Source organism: Protopterus annectens, chromosome 14.part0 (assembly GCF_019279795.1).
Source record: "Protopterus annectens isolate FY-2018-M chromosome 14.part0, PAN1.0, whole genome shotgun sequence".
Classification (NCBI taxonomy): Eukaryota; Metazoa; Chordata; order Ceratodontiformes; family Protopteridae; genus Protopterus; species Protopterus annectens.
In genome coordinates, this window is record NC_056748.1 from 569795716 (window position 1) to 569811544 (window position 15829).

Consider the following 15829-nt stretch of genomic DNA (forward strand, 5'->3'; position numbering starts at 1 on the left):
TTTTACAAACTGGATATGTACTTACTCTCCTGTATCAGGCAGACAGGCACGGTTCTAACAGATAAAGGAGGTGTCGTCCAATTCAAATGTTAGATCTTTTAACTTTAATTGTAAGTTTTGTAAAACTGTTCAACCTAATATAGTGAAACATTATTAAAATGATACAGGAAACCTACTACTTCACAAAATAAGTGCCACGGATTCCTCAAGGGAAGAATGGACCCTCTGAATCTAATTATGCCCTACTCTTTGAGTGAATTGAATCCTCACATAAATGTCTGGATTTTGAAATTGTTTTAAGACCTGTGGTACTATTCCCTGTGTGGGAATTCTTAACTCTGTCAAGTGGAGTGTTTTCAAGTCAGTGGCTAAACAAAACAGCACATCTTTCCAAATTTGATGGAGGGGAGTGGGGGTCATATGTCAGTGTCCACTAAGGCCATTAATGGTGCCCCTCTTCTCTTCTGGCTTTTCTTTGTTAACAGTTAAAACAGGAAAGTGTTATGGATAAAAAATCAAAGATGGTTACAAATTAGGGAATATGGTTATTTCAATAAAATTTGGTAAATATAGCATAGTTTACCTTTAATGTTAAATGGAAAAATACAAAATTCAATAAAAGGAAATACATTTTGATTGGAGATTAAATGGTCAAATTGCAAACACAAATGCATATGTATACACAGCCAGACCCAGTACTAGGTAACCTAGGCAGCTGCTTAAGGCACGCTGGCTTGGAGGGCACACTGGTGAGGTGGGGGGGGGGTGTTGCTAAACTTGCATTTAGTCTTTAAGAACACAGTGTGTGTGGTTGCATTTCTTCTTTATTATACACGTGCATCTTTCATAGCATCTGTGCATGCATTGTACTAAAGACGCATAGGCACATGCAAATGTAAACATTGGAGTGAAGCATGAGATTTGTATGGAGATTAACAAACGCAGAATGGGTTGGAGATGAATGAACAGCATGGCGAATCGTGTGTGTGTGTGTAAAATGCCCCTGTTAGTGATGGCAGGTTTGCATATTCAGGCTGAAACCCTCTACCTTGATTACAGATGAATAGAGCCTAAATCCTCTACACTAACTACCAAACTGTCGTCAGCAGGTGCATTTTCAAAGAATGTTGCATTACACTGCATTTTCAATTACTTAAGTTACAGTGTATTTTCAAAGAATGTTGAGTTTCTGTGCATTCTCAAGGACTGTTGTATTTCCATGCATTTTTAAAGAATGTTGGGTTTCAAAGGAAGAGAAGTTTACTGTTGCTCGTGGTTAGTCTGTTTTCAATGTGTAACTGTTTTGTTTGGCAAATGGCCATCATCAGTGTTTGTGCTGTAAAATTTGAAAGCAGTGTTAGTAGCACAACAGGTAGCATACTTGCCTTTTGTGCAGAAGGCTGTGGGTTCTTCTCCAACACCATGTAGAGGAAGTGCTGATATAGTGCCCATTAAGGGTGGGGGTACTACACTCCCGACTGTGTCCTCTCTTGAATGAGATGCCTAGTAGCTCTGAACCTATTGCTGGTTCAATGGCCATTCCTTATCACAATATTATTAGCTTACCATTTTTAATGTAATATGGGCAATTTATTATTCAAGGGCAGCAGGCACTGAATTTATACATGAAATACTGAAATGCAAAGTGGTTTGCCAGCAGCAATCTCTTCGGTGCTTATAGATCTCTTTAATGTAGAATTATTCAGATGACTTTTAGTTCTGCAGAGATTGTGTATATTGACTGATATTGGTGGATTGTAATGACAGACATTAGGCCTTTTGTGGTTGAGCTGTCCTTAAGTGGGTAGTTTTTGTCATTATTAGTTCATACGTTTTGTTTTATTCCTTACTGGAAAATGTTCAAACCAACAAACTTAAACCACACTCTAACAAGTGATGTATTATACAAGGAATATAATTTAATACTATCAGTATGGTGCAGCAAAGAGCACATGCTTGTATGCATGGTCCTAAAAATGTGTGCAAGAGGCCTGTGGTTGAAAACAACCCAAAATAAACTTAATCCTCTACTGGCCAGATGCATTTTCTTTGAATTTGGGTTCCAATGCCATTTCAAGGGCAGGGAAGCTTTGAATTTGGGTTCCAATGCCATTTCAAGGGCAGGGAAGCTTACTGTTCATATCAAGTCTGTTTTCACTGTGAGACTGTATTGTTTTATTTAGCAAATGACTTTCAGTGTTTGTACTATAAAATTTGAAATATGTTGTAGAAGTAAAGAAGAAAATAGTATGCAAATTTGCAGGTTTGAACAGTGTTTATGGTCATTGGGGAGAAATATCCACGTAGTGGGATGCTGGGAGTGACTTTGAGGTACTCTGGAAAGGTCCCTGATCAATTATCCTGCTCAGGGCCCCATTTGATAATGACCCAGCTCTTCATATACACACACACATACACACACACACACACACACACACACACACACACACACACACACACACACACACACACACACACACACACACAACTGAAGAAAAAAAAATCAGAATTAAGGGTCTTGAGGCCATGGTCAAGAAAAAAACTAAAATGAACAATGTGCGTCCATGTACTCTGTATGTAAACCTTTTGATAATAACACATATCTCAACTTAATCTAGGAAATATATTGCCATCCCAACTGCAACCCTATACAAGTCATTAATACAGCTTCTTAAAAGATTTATTAGTCAGGTCATTTCAGAATAGCATATTGAATAAAATGGTTTGGTGTGCTGAAAAACTGTTCATTCATTAAGGTACAATCTGTTATGTTAAATCTGTCTGCTGTGGTAGTTTATGTGCAAAGAATATAACCTATAAAAAGTCATACATCTAGCTCTTACACCATTGACTCGAGTTGCAGCTATTGCCTGTGTGTGTGTGTGTATTTTTGCTTATAAATCTAAATTAGTGAAAGTGTATAACATTCATTTGGACTTCCTCTTTGTCCTCTGATATTATTGATGAGGGATGTCATCTTTCAGAAGAAATAGTAAACTGATGTCCTTTAATTGCACTTACTGTTTGCATAGTCCTTTGCAGTCCCCAGATAAAAATAAATTAATCCCATGTATTGTCATGCAAATGCAGAAAAGGTCTTCCCTGGCAGCTTGGCAGCCAACCCTTTTCCATTCAAAGGGGTGCATATAATATTCAGAGACTGAAAGCATGAGGGTATGTATTCCAACTGCCACAATGCATTTACTACATCACCAGTGTTTAGCATTGTGTCTGTAAAGCAAGTTTATATACAAATTGTAATATATAAGAACATTTTTTTATTTTACATGAGATGCTGAGCAAAATCAGGATTTGTTGTAAGAAGTAAGCAGTGTTTTCTTTTTTGGCATATTTTCTAATTTTTGTCTGGTGTGTGGTAGTGGCATACAATAACAAAGTAATGGCTAGCACAATAATGCTAAAAACTCTGTCTTAAGGTTCCGTAGTTTTCTTTATGTGCTTAATATATATTGATCATTGTGATATACTGTATTTCAGAAAATTAACTTTTATTTTTTTATAAAATTGTGATTAAAGTACGCAATTACTTTTTAGTAAATTATAGATTGTACTTATTTAGGCAAATAATTCAGTTTTGTGCTACAGGAAAAACATAAACCTTTTCATTATGACATTATGGACACTGCTGCAAAATGCACAGACTTAAAGCATTTGCAGCCATTTTTAACAAACTCACATTACAAGTATCTACAGACTTTGGAAACTATTTCATGTACTACTGCTCAATAACAACAACAACAACAAAAAAAGAAATATATGTCTAACATGTCTAATGCTGAAATAAGGTTTCTGTACACACAATCAACATGCATTTATTGTGAATTATCAAAAAATTTTGAATTATTCTTATTGTGGTCAGACGTGTTGCAGTAGACTGTGGTCAGTTTCCATCTTTGCATTTAGTATGTCATGGAAATGTGTATATAGATTCCAGTGAATACCTCCATATTAAGCACAAGCAAGCTAAAACAGGTTTATGAGGTTATATTGCATGTTTGCTTAGTAGGTATGAAAAACATGGCAAAATATAATTTATTCCATACAGTGCAAGTTATAGACTTTTTTACAATGCTGTCATTACATTTGGAAATAAGTGTGAAATGGGGGTGCATTGCCAAGATGGTAACAGGCTAACAGCTTAGTTTCTCAGCTCTGCTATTTGAGTTATATTTCTGACAGGAATTAAGTATTTGATGTGGTGGACTCTCCAACTTTGAAGAATAACTTCACCTCAAGGTTTTGGAAGATTATATTTGAGATGTATATATTTTTAACTTTTTAAATTTCTGTCAAAATTCATGCAGAAAGGGTCTTGCTTGTTCTTCAGAATGAGTTACTCTAAAGCTAACTCAAAGGACATGTCATTAAAGAAGGAATTACATTCACGTCTTACTAGTATACAAGACCTTTCAATGAAATTAGATAAAGTGGACAATAAATTAGATCATTGTAAAGACAAATGTACAAAAAATAAAACAGATACATGAATTAATTATGCAACAAAAGACTTGGATCTCCAGTGTGGAAGAGGCACTGACTGATATCAAAGGAAGAGTTTCAGAAGAAGAACATAACATCAAGTTTTTATTACAACAATATACTTCCTTATTAAATAAAATAGATGATCTTGGAAATAGATCCAGAAGGAACCACATAATCCTCTATGGACTACCTGAAAACACAGAAGGGGACAGTATGGTTAATTTCCTCACTTCCTGGCTCCCTAAGACTTTAAATCTACCATAATCTTTATCATATGGTATTGAAAGAGCTCACATGTCTCTTGTGGTCCTTTTGAAATCAAAAAAGTGAATATAAATCTGAGATCCATAATTGTAAGATTTTTGTTCTGCCAAGACAAGGAACTAGTTTTAAAAACTGCTTGGGCAAATTCACTGGTTAAATTCTATGACTGTACAATAAAGTTTGATAATGATTACTCTTCATCTGTGATCTTGAAAAGAGTTTTTCCCTTAAGAACTGTAGAGGAGGCACATTAAAGTGGTCTTATATCTTGCAAGACTTAGTTTTTCTTATGGAAGGTACTAAAACATTTGAAACACTGGAATTTTTTAAATCAAACTATTTTAGAACAAGCTGAAATGGAATGGAGCAACAGTTCACTGAAAAGACAAGCAGAGAAGAATGGATGGAAATTACTGACAAGAATAAGAAAAACATTAAAAGACAAATATTTTTTAATTGTTTTCTCTCTACTTTTCTGATTTAGTTTTATGGCCATATGTGCCTTTGCTATGAATGAATGCTGTTTTCTGTGACATTTTCTTATTTAATATTATGTTGGTGATATAGTGATATTTTTAGGATGCATGAGTATTATGTTCTGTGAGATGGATATCTTATTTAATATTATATTGTTGATATAGTGATGTTTTGGGATATACAAGTCTCTAGAGTTTTGGTTATATCTGGTCATGTTTGGGTTGTATGTGGTGTGTTCATGCCTTGAGTGACAGACTGTTTTTGTTTTTAATTTTATTTATTTATTTTTTTTTATGTTTTTGGAATTGTGGAATTTTTATAGAGGTGATGGCTTGGGGGCTGCGTTTTGTTCATGGTGGGTTGAGCTTTGGTAGTCGTTCTCTGTGGACTGCTTTCACTTAGCTTCTGAGATCGAATCTGGTTTTCTCTTAAGGAAAAAAAAATATGCTCAAGATATACCTGTTGTTTCAAACTGTTTTCTTGTGCAGGTTTCCTCTGTGTTTCCCACCAAGGTCACAAGCTGGAAAAAGTTTTTTTTTCCCCCCTCCTCTTTACATCTACTTGACTTCTTGGGCTTGTGTTTAGCCTTCTGATAGTGTAGACAGTCATGAGGAGATCAGGATGGTTAAGTAATGATGTCATGAACCAGGTCAAAGGTTACATAAGAGCTGATCCTGGTTTAATGCTATTTAAAGTGATATTTACCACTATTTTTACTATATTAAGAGGTAAACAAAATTGATGAAAATACAAATGAGGAAGGATCAGAGTCTCAAATGTAGAGGTTATTTATTTTTGCACCACAAGAGGGGAGGTGACTTAACTGTGTTAGCATAAATAAAGCTAATCCTTAGGATGACAAATTTGTTAATAAGGTGTCTGTTCTTTATTGACTTCAAACATCAGTCAGGGGTATTGATATTTTATGAAGATATGGAAAGATGAAAGACATGCTGTTTGGATAAAATATATATATTTTCATCTATATTTGCTGTTCAGATGTATTTTAAAATTGGACTCTAGTGAAGTTATCTTTCTTGATGTATATTAAGTTTGATGACCATGGGTGAATGGCCAGAGACTAATGCTTAATATATGATCCTATTTAAAGTCATAAAGGATATAAACAACTGGTAATCACTTTTAGCTAATTGAAATAGTATTCCTGGCAATGTGCAAGCTGTCTGACTCTAAATGTTGTGTCAGATGTATATGAAATATATAAATCTATTATATAAAATACAGATGGCATTAAAAGTTTGTGTTTTAAGTTATGCAGGAATAAGATCTAAAACGCAATGACCTTTCACCTTATGCATTTTAGAAGCATTAAGATGGCTGTTACCTTTCATATAAAGATATGTATATATTATTAATGATATATGAAGGATAATAGCCTATTTTAAACCAAGTACTATTAGATACATATCCTTTGTACAATTCGTAACATACTAGCTCATTTTATAAATAGAAATACTGACATTTATAGAGCTATTCAAGACTAGTGTGTAGTGCAGACATTATCACTATATATACTGATGTTTCTAGGAGTAGCCAACTACCCAAAAGTCATAATTACCATAGAAAGATACAGATAATTATTTTGATGTTTTAATGGTATGATACAGTAATTTATTATATTTTACAACTATACATTGGTATATGCATTGTGGGATGGCACAGTGATGAAGGTTTATACCTCGCAGATGGAGTTTGATTATTGTTCTTGAGGGAAACCACTCAGGCTTAAAACGCAATATAAGAGAAGTACTCTGTTATAAACATATGGAGATGCTTTATAGGTAGGATTTAATGCACTGTTAATTCTTGTAGAAGTATTTATTTATTTATTTTACATTTTATTATCCAGGATAGTCTGACTGGGTGAGAGCCCATTTTCAGTGGAGGCCGTGGAGAAAAGCCCCAGAATTACAATTTAAATAGGTGGTATTATAAAGAAATAAATACATTGATGTGATAAGAGAAATACAACTGTACAAGAGGCATCTTAGGAATAGCAATAACAAATCTGAGAATAATCAATATTACACAATGAGAAATAAACAAAAAATGTTGAAGGAAGCATGAATTTTTTTCTATTACATAGAAATTATTTAAAAGAAAAAAAATATTTTTTTATAAACAATGAGTTAGAGGAAGGGGATACATAAGGAATGAAAGTATAGATTCAAGGTTAGACAAGAAGTCATATAGGGGAAGATTACCCAGGGTTGATGCAGTAGCAGATCAATTTGTTATATAGATAGTCTTTTAGGTGCTTCTTAAATTGAGTTTTGTCTATGATGCTTAAAATGTGTTTGGGAATGTTTTTCCAGATTTTAGAAATGCAGTGGGAATAGAAGGAATCCCCACCCTTGTTTTTGCTTTTGGTGACTTTTAGGAAATTTTTGTGAATAGAACAGAGTTGATGAGAAGTTGCATATGGTTGGAGAAGTTCTTGCAAGACAGGGATTCTGTCTGAGTGGTATATTAAGCTGTGCATAAAAGTGACTTGTGTATAGATCAGATGTTGGGGAAGTTCTAACCACTTTAATTGTCAAAAGGAGAAGCAATGATGTAACCTGTGATGGGAGTTAGTGGCAAATTTGGCTATTTTGTTATAGAAGGATTAAAGTCGGTAAGTTCTGTTTTGCTAAGAGTGGTAAAGATAGGTGAAGCATAAAATTGAGTAGATAGAAGGTGACTTCTAGAAATATGTAATCTGGCTTGGTTGGTAAAAAAATGGCTTAATGTGGTAGAGAGAGCCAAGCCTGCTATGCATTTTTTTAATGAATTGAGATATGTGAATATCACATTTCAATCTGTTATCAATGGTAACACCTAGTAGCTAAGTTTGAAAGGTGATATGAGTATGTTGTTAGAGGAATGTATGTGGAAAGAGATAGAAGATATGGATGATTTGGTGGGGAGAAAAAGCATAAGCTTTGTTTTCTTTGGGTTCAAAATAAGATATTAGTTTAGCCAAGATTCAACTTGTAGAAAGGACTGTTGTGGGATAGCCTGTAGTTGTGAAAGTGAGGATTCATTAAATATTTATATTTATAGATATATTATAGGTAAGATGTGGATTTTATCTTAAAATACAGTATTTTAAGTTCAAATGTCAAAGATAGAGAAATGGGGGCTTTCATTTGTATATGACAGATTTTTAATTTTTTATAAAGTGCATTGCTTTCTACCTAGCAACTCTATATATTTTTTAAAATTCTCTTAGTACTAAATTCATTATGGAGGTATGACCTTTATTCATCAGAACTTTATAAAATGCCAGGTTAATTATCAATGGTTTAATCCCTCTCAGATAAATATTGAAACTGGATATGGCTCATGTTTGAAACAAAGCATATTTCTACTATAAGTACATTTTTTTTGGTAATTGATATAGGTCACTAAACAAAAGAACACTCGTGGTATTTTCCTGTGTCAGCAATTTATTATTTCAGGCTTATAAATATCAATGGAAATTATACTGTTTGGTTTCAAGATTCTAATTTTTTAGATTTATTCAAGATTCCACTCTTTTTATTTTATTGGTACATTTATCATGTATTACAGTGATATTTAAGGTTGCTAGTAACATGGTCTTTGTTGAATGGGATTTATGAAATACACATTTATTCAGCTAAAGACATGCTAGCTTTATTCTTTTTAAATTAATATTTACTCATGCATATGGAAATGTATAACATCTTAATTAGTAATATATAAATCTATAAGTTCATATTATAATATATTTCTATAGCTTTGTAATATATTGATATGTGAGATGCATGCTAACAGAATATTATCTTTTATTACACATATGTTTAATAAGAAACTTTCTGTATAAAGTTAATTCTCAATTGGCTAGATAAGAGCAGTGTTTTTTGATAGAGACTTTAGAAGGGACATTTAAATTGAGATACTATTCCAACATGGGGTCTTAAACCTCAGAGATTATTTTATTTTTTATTTAAATACTTAATATTTCAATATTTAAATATTTATAATTTGGTGTCTATGATCATTAATAATAGCATGTTTGACAAACATATGCAGTCATTTTTCCGTCAGATTTTCCACTGTTATATTAAGAACATATGGCTAGTTATGGTTCTACTGAGTCATTATATGCAAAGTGTATTTTTATCCATATTAACGGTTTAAATAATGGTTGTAAAAGGGGAAGTTTAAACAAATATATAAAAATGTTTAATGCTCAAAATGTATTTCTATAAGAGATGCATTTTATTACAAGAATACATTCATAAACTAAATACTGATACTTTTTCAGTACTACTTAGCTCTCATTAAAAACAAAAAAGGGGTATTGCAATTTTATTAAAGAATTCTGTATTAATGCCTAAAATCTTACATTTATATAATGATAAATCGAGGATGTTTTGTTTAGTAACTTTGGAAATAAATAGAAATGTATAGACTTTGATTAATCTTTATTGGACTCCTGAGTTAGGAGTTAAAGTGGTTAAGCAACAATTTGAAGAGATTACACAACATTCTAAAGGGAGCATAATTTTAGATCATAACTTTCATTCTATTTTGAATGATTGTGATACTAATACAATAAATAAATGTAGGAAACCAGCATAATCAAAGGCATTAATAGATTTTATAGATATTCAATTTTTCATTGTTGAGCATCCTCTTGTACCTAATTTACATGGTATTTCCAAGATACATAAAAACCCTAAGAAGCCTCCATTCAGACCTATTGTAACAGGAGGTGGCTGGCTCACAGAACCAATATCTGTATATGTTGAGACACAGTTAAGACCAGTTCTAGATTAATTATTGACCAGTATTGCATGATTGTGAACAATTTCTTAATCTGTATTACCATCAAACAGAACAAAAATTTATAGGGTCTGAATATCTGGTTACCTTATATGTAAAATCCCTATTTACTGTTATCCTGAATTCAGAAGGAATAGATTGCATGTAATTTCCATAGTAGGAACAGTGGATTTACTAGAGAGAAAAGTGATTATCTGTACTATTTATTAGAAATAATTTTAGAATTTAATATTTTTGTATTTGATGGGACATATTATCTGCAGACTTCTGGCATAGCTATGGGCACATCATGTGCAAATAGCTATGCCAATTTAGATATAGCAGAATGGGAATGTCAGTATATTTTAGGAGCATCCAGTTATAATAAATATATATGTTTTTATCATCAGTTCGTGGATGATTTGTTTGCTCTTTGGAGAGGGGACTATATACACATACATCAAGTTGTGACTTTTTTAAATAGTAGTAGTTTCTTAAAAATTACTATGAAACGTTCACTTAAGAGTCTAGAGTATTTGTATGTGCTTCTAAACAGAGATGAAAATGGGATGATTCATACTAACATGCATAGGAAGGAGTGCTATCGTAATTCAAATTTGCATCATACTAGCATGCACCCTCAGCATATTTTTTAGAATATTGTTAATGGGCAAGCACTAAGGATCTCAAGACTTCATGACAGAGAAGAGGATTTTAAAAAGGGTTTGAATCTGGTAAGGTCTGACGTTCTAGAGAGACGGTATAGTGAGAAAGAGGTGGAGTTGGCCTGTAGTTTAGCCAGAAGTTCTAGAAGGGGGCATGACAAACCATATTTTTCTTCTTCTGCCCCAATTTTAGATAAAACAACATGTTTTAATAATAAGATTTCCTACTGTATGACTTACACTACCGATAATAAAGAACTCAAGAACATTATCAGTAATAATTGGTACATCTTAACAGCAGATGGGGAGATAGCTGAGTTGATAGGACCTAAACCCACTTTTATATACAAGAACAAAAAAAATCTTTGAAACATAGATTATATGCTATCCTAGCAGCAGAGCTATTAATGAGATGCCCTCTCATGGATTTGGAACTTATAAATGTAATGGATGTGCTTTTTGTAAGTTTATTGATGAATCCAATCTGTTTGTTCATCCAGAAAGTGGCAACGTTTTCAGTTTTAAAATCTATACTGACTAATATGAAAAACTTGATATATTTAGCATATTGTGAAACCTGTTATGTGTTTTATGTGGGTAAAACTATTAGGCACTTGAGCAAGTGCATTATGGACCACTATTATTGGGCTTGAAAAGGACTCCAATATGGTGTCATTGGGAAGCATATGACCATAGAAGGAGACAGTCATTGGTTCAAATTTATGGTGATAGAGGGGATTGAAAAAAGTATACCATAGGGTGATCTGATTAGTGAGATGGAACACAAAGAGCTAAGGTGGATTTTTTCTTTAGCATCACACAGAGGGCTGGGATTAAATGAATGTTTCCTTGAAATCATCCCTTAAAGCTAGAAAGCTGAATAGGTAATGTTTTGTGATTCATATTTTAATGTATTTTCCTTTGAGTAAAAGTTAGGTTATATTTATACGAGATTTTTTTTATATATACCTCTGTTTTGTTTGTATGTAGGGTAAATTTTGCTTCAAGGGAGTTTGCTGAATACTATTGATAACTGATGCATCAATTGATGTATTATGTATATATTTGCTGAATGGTTTTTGAAATGCATGGCCTGAAAAAGCAATCTTTAGATTGTGAAAGTGCTCACTATTTTTTATTTGCTATTAATGTTGTTTTTTATTGATACATTTTTGTTCCTTTGGTCTGTTATACATAAACATTCTGCTGTGTTCTTGTGCTGTCTTTTTATTCCGTACTGTTTTGCTTGCAATATGCCCTAGCACAGGTTTATCACCAGTGCCTTTTTACTCTCCTTCATGCTAGATTTTATAGATATGTTTAATATAAATGGCATAAATGAATTCACAGAGGCAAACTCATTATTGTTAACACATTATTCTCATTGACATGGTACTCAATCGAGAATAGATTGTGTATATCTCAAGTGATATAACTGGAAATTGAATTAAGTTAAAGTTGTCACATGCCCTTTATCTGATCACATTGCAATTACATTTGAATTGAAAGTGAATGCTAAGCAAAATGCTTCTACTAGTAGACTTCCATCATATATAACTAACCTGAAAACTTTTAAAAAAATTTATAACAAGGAAATTAAAACTTGTATAGATATAAATTTAACTGAGGATATATTGGAAATATATGTGAGGGATTCTTTAAAATCATACTTGTATATTAGGGTTTTATCCTGGTATATTAATAAGAAAAACAATGGAAAAAGAGCTATTAGATCTGCAAATGAAATTTGATAAACTAAAATTAGATATCCAAAAAGGTAATATAAACTTAACAAAGAATCTATAACACATGAATAAAAATATTTACATCATTCAAGAATGTGAAAAAATCTATTGATCACATTACTGTTGAACTTACCCCTGACTGTCACCAGGGAGTAACTCTAACCTGTTGAACTTGTCTATTCATGTTTGCTTATGTATTCTTTGTCTATATACCATATTTGTAATATGTTTTCATTGTTTTAATTGTATCTGCTTACCTTGGAGCTTTTCTTCCCAGACCTCTGCTGAAAATTGATATGAATCCAGTCAGACTATCCCAGTCAACAAATGTAAAATAAATAAAGTAAAAATCATAAAGTTATGATTAACTTAGAAAAAAATTAAAATGAACTGTTTTTCTATGAATCCTAAAAACCAGCATAGATTAGCAAACAGAACAAAGAAGATTATTTAATCTAACCAAATAAAAGAAGTCTATATTCCTGAAGCTAGAAAAAAGTTTCAGACATAGAAGAAATCTTCAAAACATTTAAATTACATTTTAACTAAATTAACATATATAATCCAATAATAGAACTGTGATGTATAATATCTTTTTTATGAAACATTTCAAAAATAAGTTAATTGATGATCATATAAAACTTATAAATAACCAATTTTAGTGTCCGAGCTAAATCTCAAATTAATAAATTAAAATTAAACAAAGCACCTGGGATTGATGGTATTATTCCAGAGATGTATAAACCATTACCTAAAGAAGCTTTGGCAATATTGTTAAGGGTTTTTACACTGGCTAAAGAAGCAAAAATTGTTCCCCCTGCATGGAAATATACATTCACTTCTCCAATTTTAAAACAGAATAAAGATGGAAAATAGTGCTCATCTTATAGCCCAATATCTCTACTAAATATAGATTAAAATATTTTAAAGGCAATACATGCTAACAGAATTATATTATTTTGACCTCTGCTGATTGATGATTAAACAGGTTTTATATTGAAAAGAAACATACATGGCAATATTTAAAGGGTTCTTACCATAATTAACTAGGTTACTCATATAAAAGCATGTTTAACACTGGTAAGTTTAGACATTAGTTGTGCTTTTGATTCAGTTTTAGGATTATTTATTGCTGGCCATGGCAGAATGTTTTTTACAAGATTTTATAAATTTAATTAGATTGATGTACGGAAAATACTTTAGCTTATGTGCAGATTGGATTGTATAAATATTGCCTGATAATTACTAAAGGCACTAAGAGAGGATGTCTCTTGTCTCCATTTTTATTTGCTTTGGTCATAGAGCCATTTTCTAATTGTGTCAGATCAAAAATACAGACATTAAAGGTATACATTTTAGTAATTTAAATTCTAAAATTCAATTGTTTGCAGATGATATTTTATTAACTTTGAATGAGTTTAGCAGTCCATTTCAAGTCTTATCTGAGAGAATGGAACTCTTTCACATAATATCTGACCTTAAACATAATAAAAATAAAACTAAGATCTGACTTATAAATTATGACAAGAAAAACATGGATAAGAACATTTCTAAATATATAGTCCTAGATAATAAAATTAAGTATCTAGGGATTAAATTATCTAATGATATTAATGAAGCATTAACAATTAATTATACAAATATTTTGAATAAAATAAAACATCTTATGGACAGATGGAATCATTTCTTTTTACAATGGAAGAAATCCCAATCCCTCAAAGCCACAACCTCCGGGGATCTAAACCTTGTCAACACAATAAGCAAAACATGCTGGTGGGATAGGTTCCTGACCCAGGGACTCCCCAGACTCTGGGATAGACTGCCCATATATGTCAAGCAGAGCACCTCCTTGGCCCTCTTCAGAAAGAACCTTGATGATTGGATGGGAGATAGGAAATTCACCCTGGGGATCATCTCATTTGCCCTGCTAGACAGGGGTCCAGGGAAATAAATAGTGTGGGAAGAAATAGCCAGGGAATTGTTATGGCTAAGCTTGTATAGGCCCTAGGGCTGATAGCCTAGTACCAACCTATGAACCTGTATAGGTTTTCTTAATTAAAATGATTATATTTCCAAAAATATATGTTATAAAACTATTTTCTTCCTCTTTCTAAATGTATATACAGCTCAATAAGCTAATGTTAAACTTTTTATGTTATCCCAATAAACCTAGAATAGTGTTAAATCATCATTTAAAAGATTGGACATCTGGTGGAATTGATCTCCCGTATATAGAGCTCCATGCTTTATCTTCCATTATTAAGGCAATAACATTTCGGTTAAGTTCTTCTTGTACTGCTAGGAGGAAACAAATACAGGAACATATTTGGTTAAAATCAACACATTCACTACCAGTTCAATTTAGGAAAGTATTATCCAATAATTTTCATTGGTTGATGATGGAATGTATCTTGGAGAATAAAAATAAACATGTGTGTTCTAAATATATAACCAATACATTAACTATATTTAAAAAATATCTGAATAAAATTCCTGAATGTAGAGCATGGTAATTTATATTTTATCCTATAGGTTGTACACAACAACATTATGAATCTGATGAAGGCCAGTTAAGCTGGCTGAAATGGCTTATTTCTTCGGTTATTGTTGCAATAAAAGTGTGCGCAATACTTGGGAATCTTTATTGACTAGGACTTCGAGCTTCTACAGCCTGTTATATTTACACTTGGCTGCCAGTTTTATTGTATTTTTTTATTTGAATAAGAATATGTGTGTGAAGTTTCAAAAATTCAGAAACATGTTAATAAAAAGAATATTATTTCATTAATTAGTTTTGCTCACCTACTTGCCACTTGGCTTGGAGTTTCATAGGTTCCATATATAATTCATAGTATATATTTATTAAATAATTCCTTTAGTTAATTATAGCCATCTTCAGAACCTCATATGCTTCAAATTTATGTAATCACTAAAAGATATCGATCTTCTAAATTTGCATGTAGATGTGTGTGTGGCCTGAAGAGACCTGGCACCTTGTCTGACATTTATTTTTCTGCCTTGTTTCTATTCTGAATAAGTTAATAATTAATAAAAGCATTGCATAGGTAGGCTGTGGCTTCCTTCTAGCACTAAAAGAATTGAAAGAGAGAATCATGATTGAATGACTATATGAATATAAACACAAATGAGCAGGAAACTTTTGAATTGTCATGTATTTATAAGTTTCTAAACATGGTAAAATAGTATGCAGATCTATTTTCCCTCTTCCAGTCCTTTGCTTTGTATTACAGAACATGCTGTATGAAACACAGATTAGAAATATTTGATTAATATTTAATTAAACCTAAGAGTCCCGCGGTGGTGGTGCTGCGGTAGCATTGTCGCCTCACAGTAAGACGCTGTCTGGTTCGATTCTCAGCT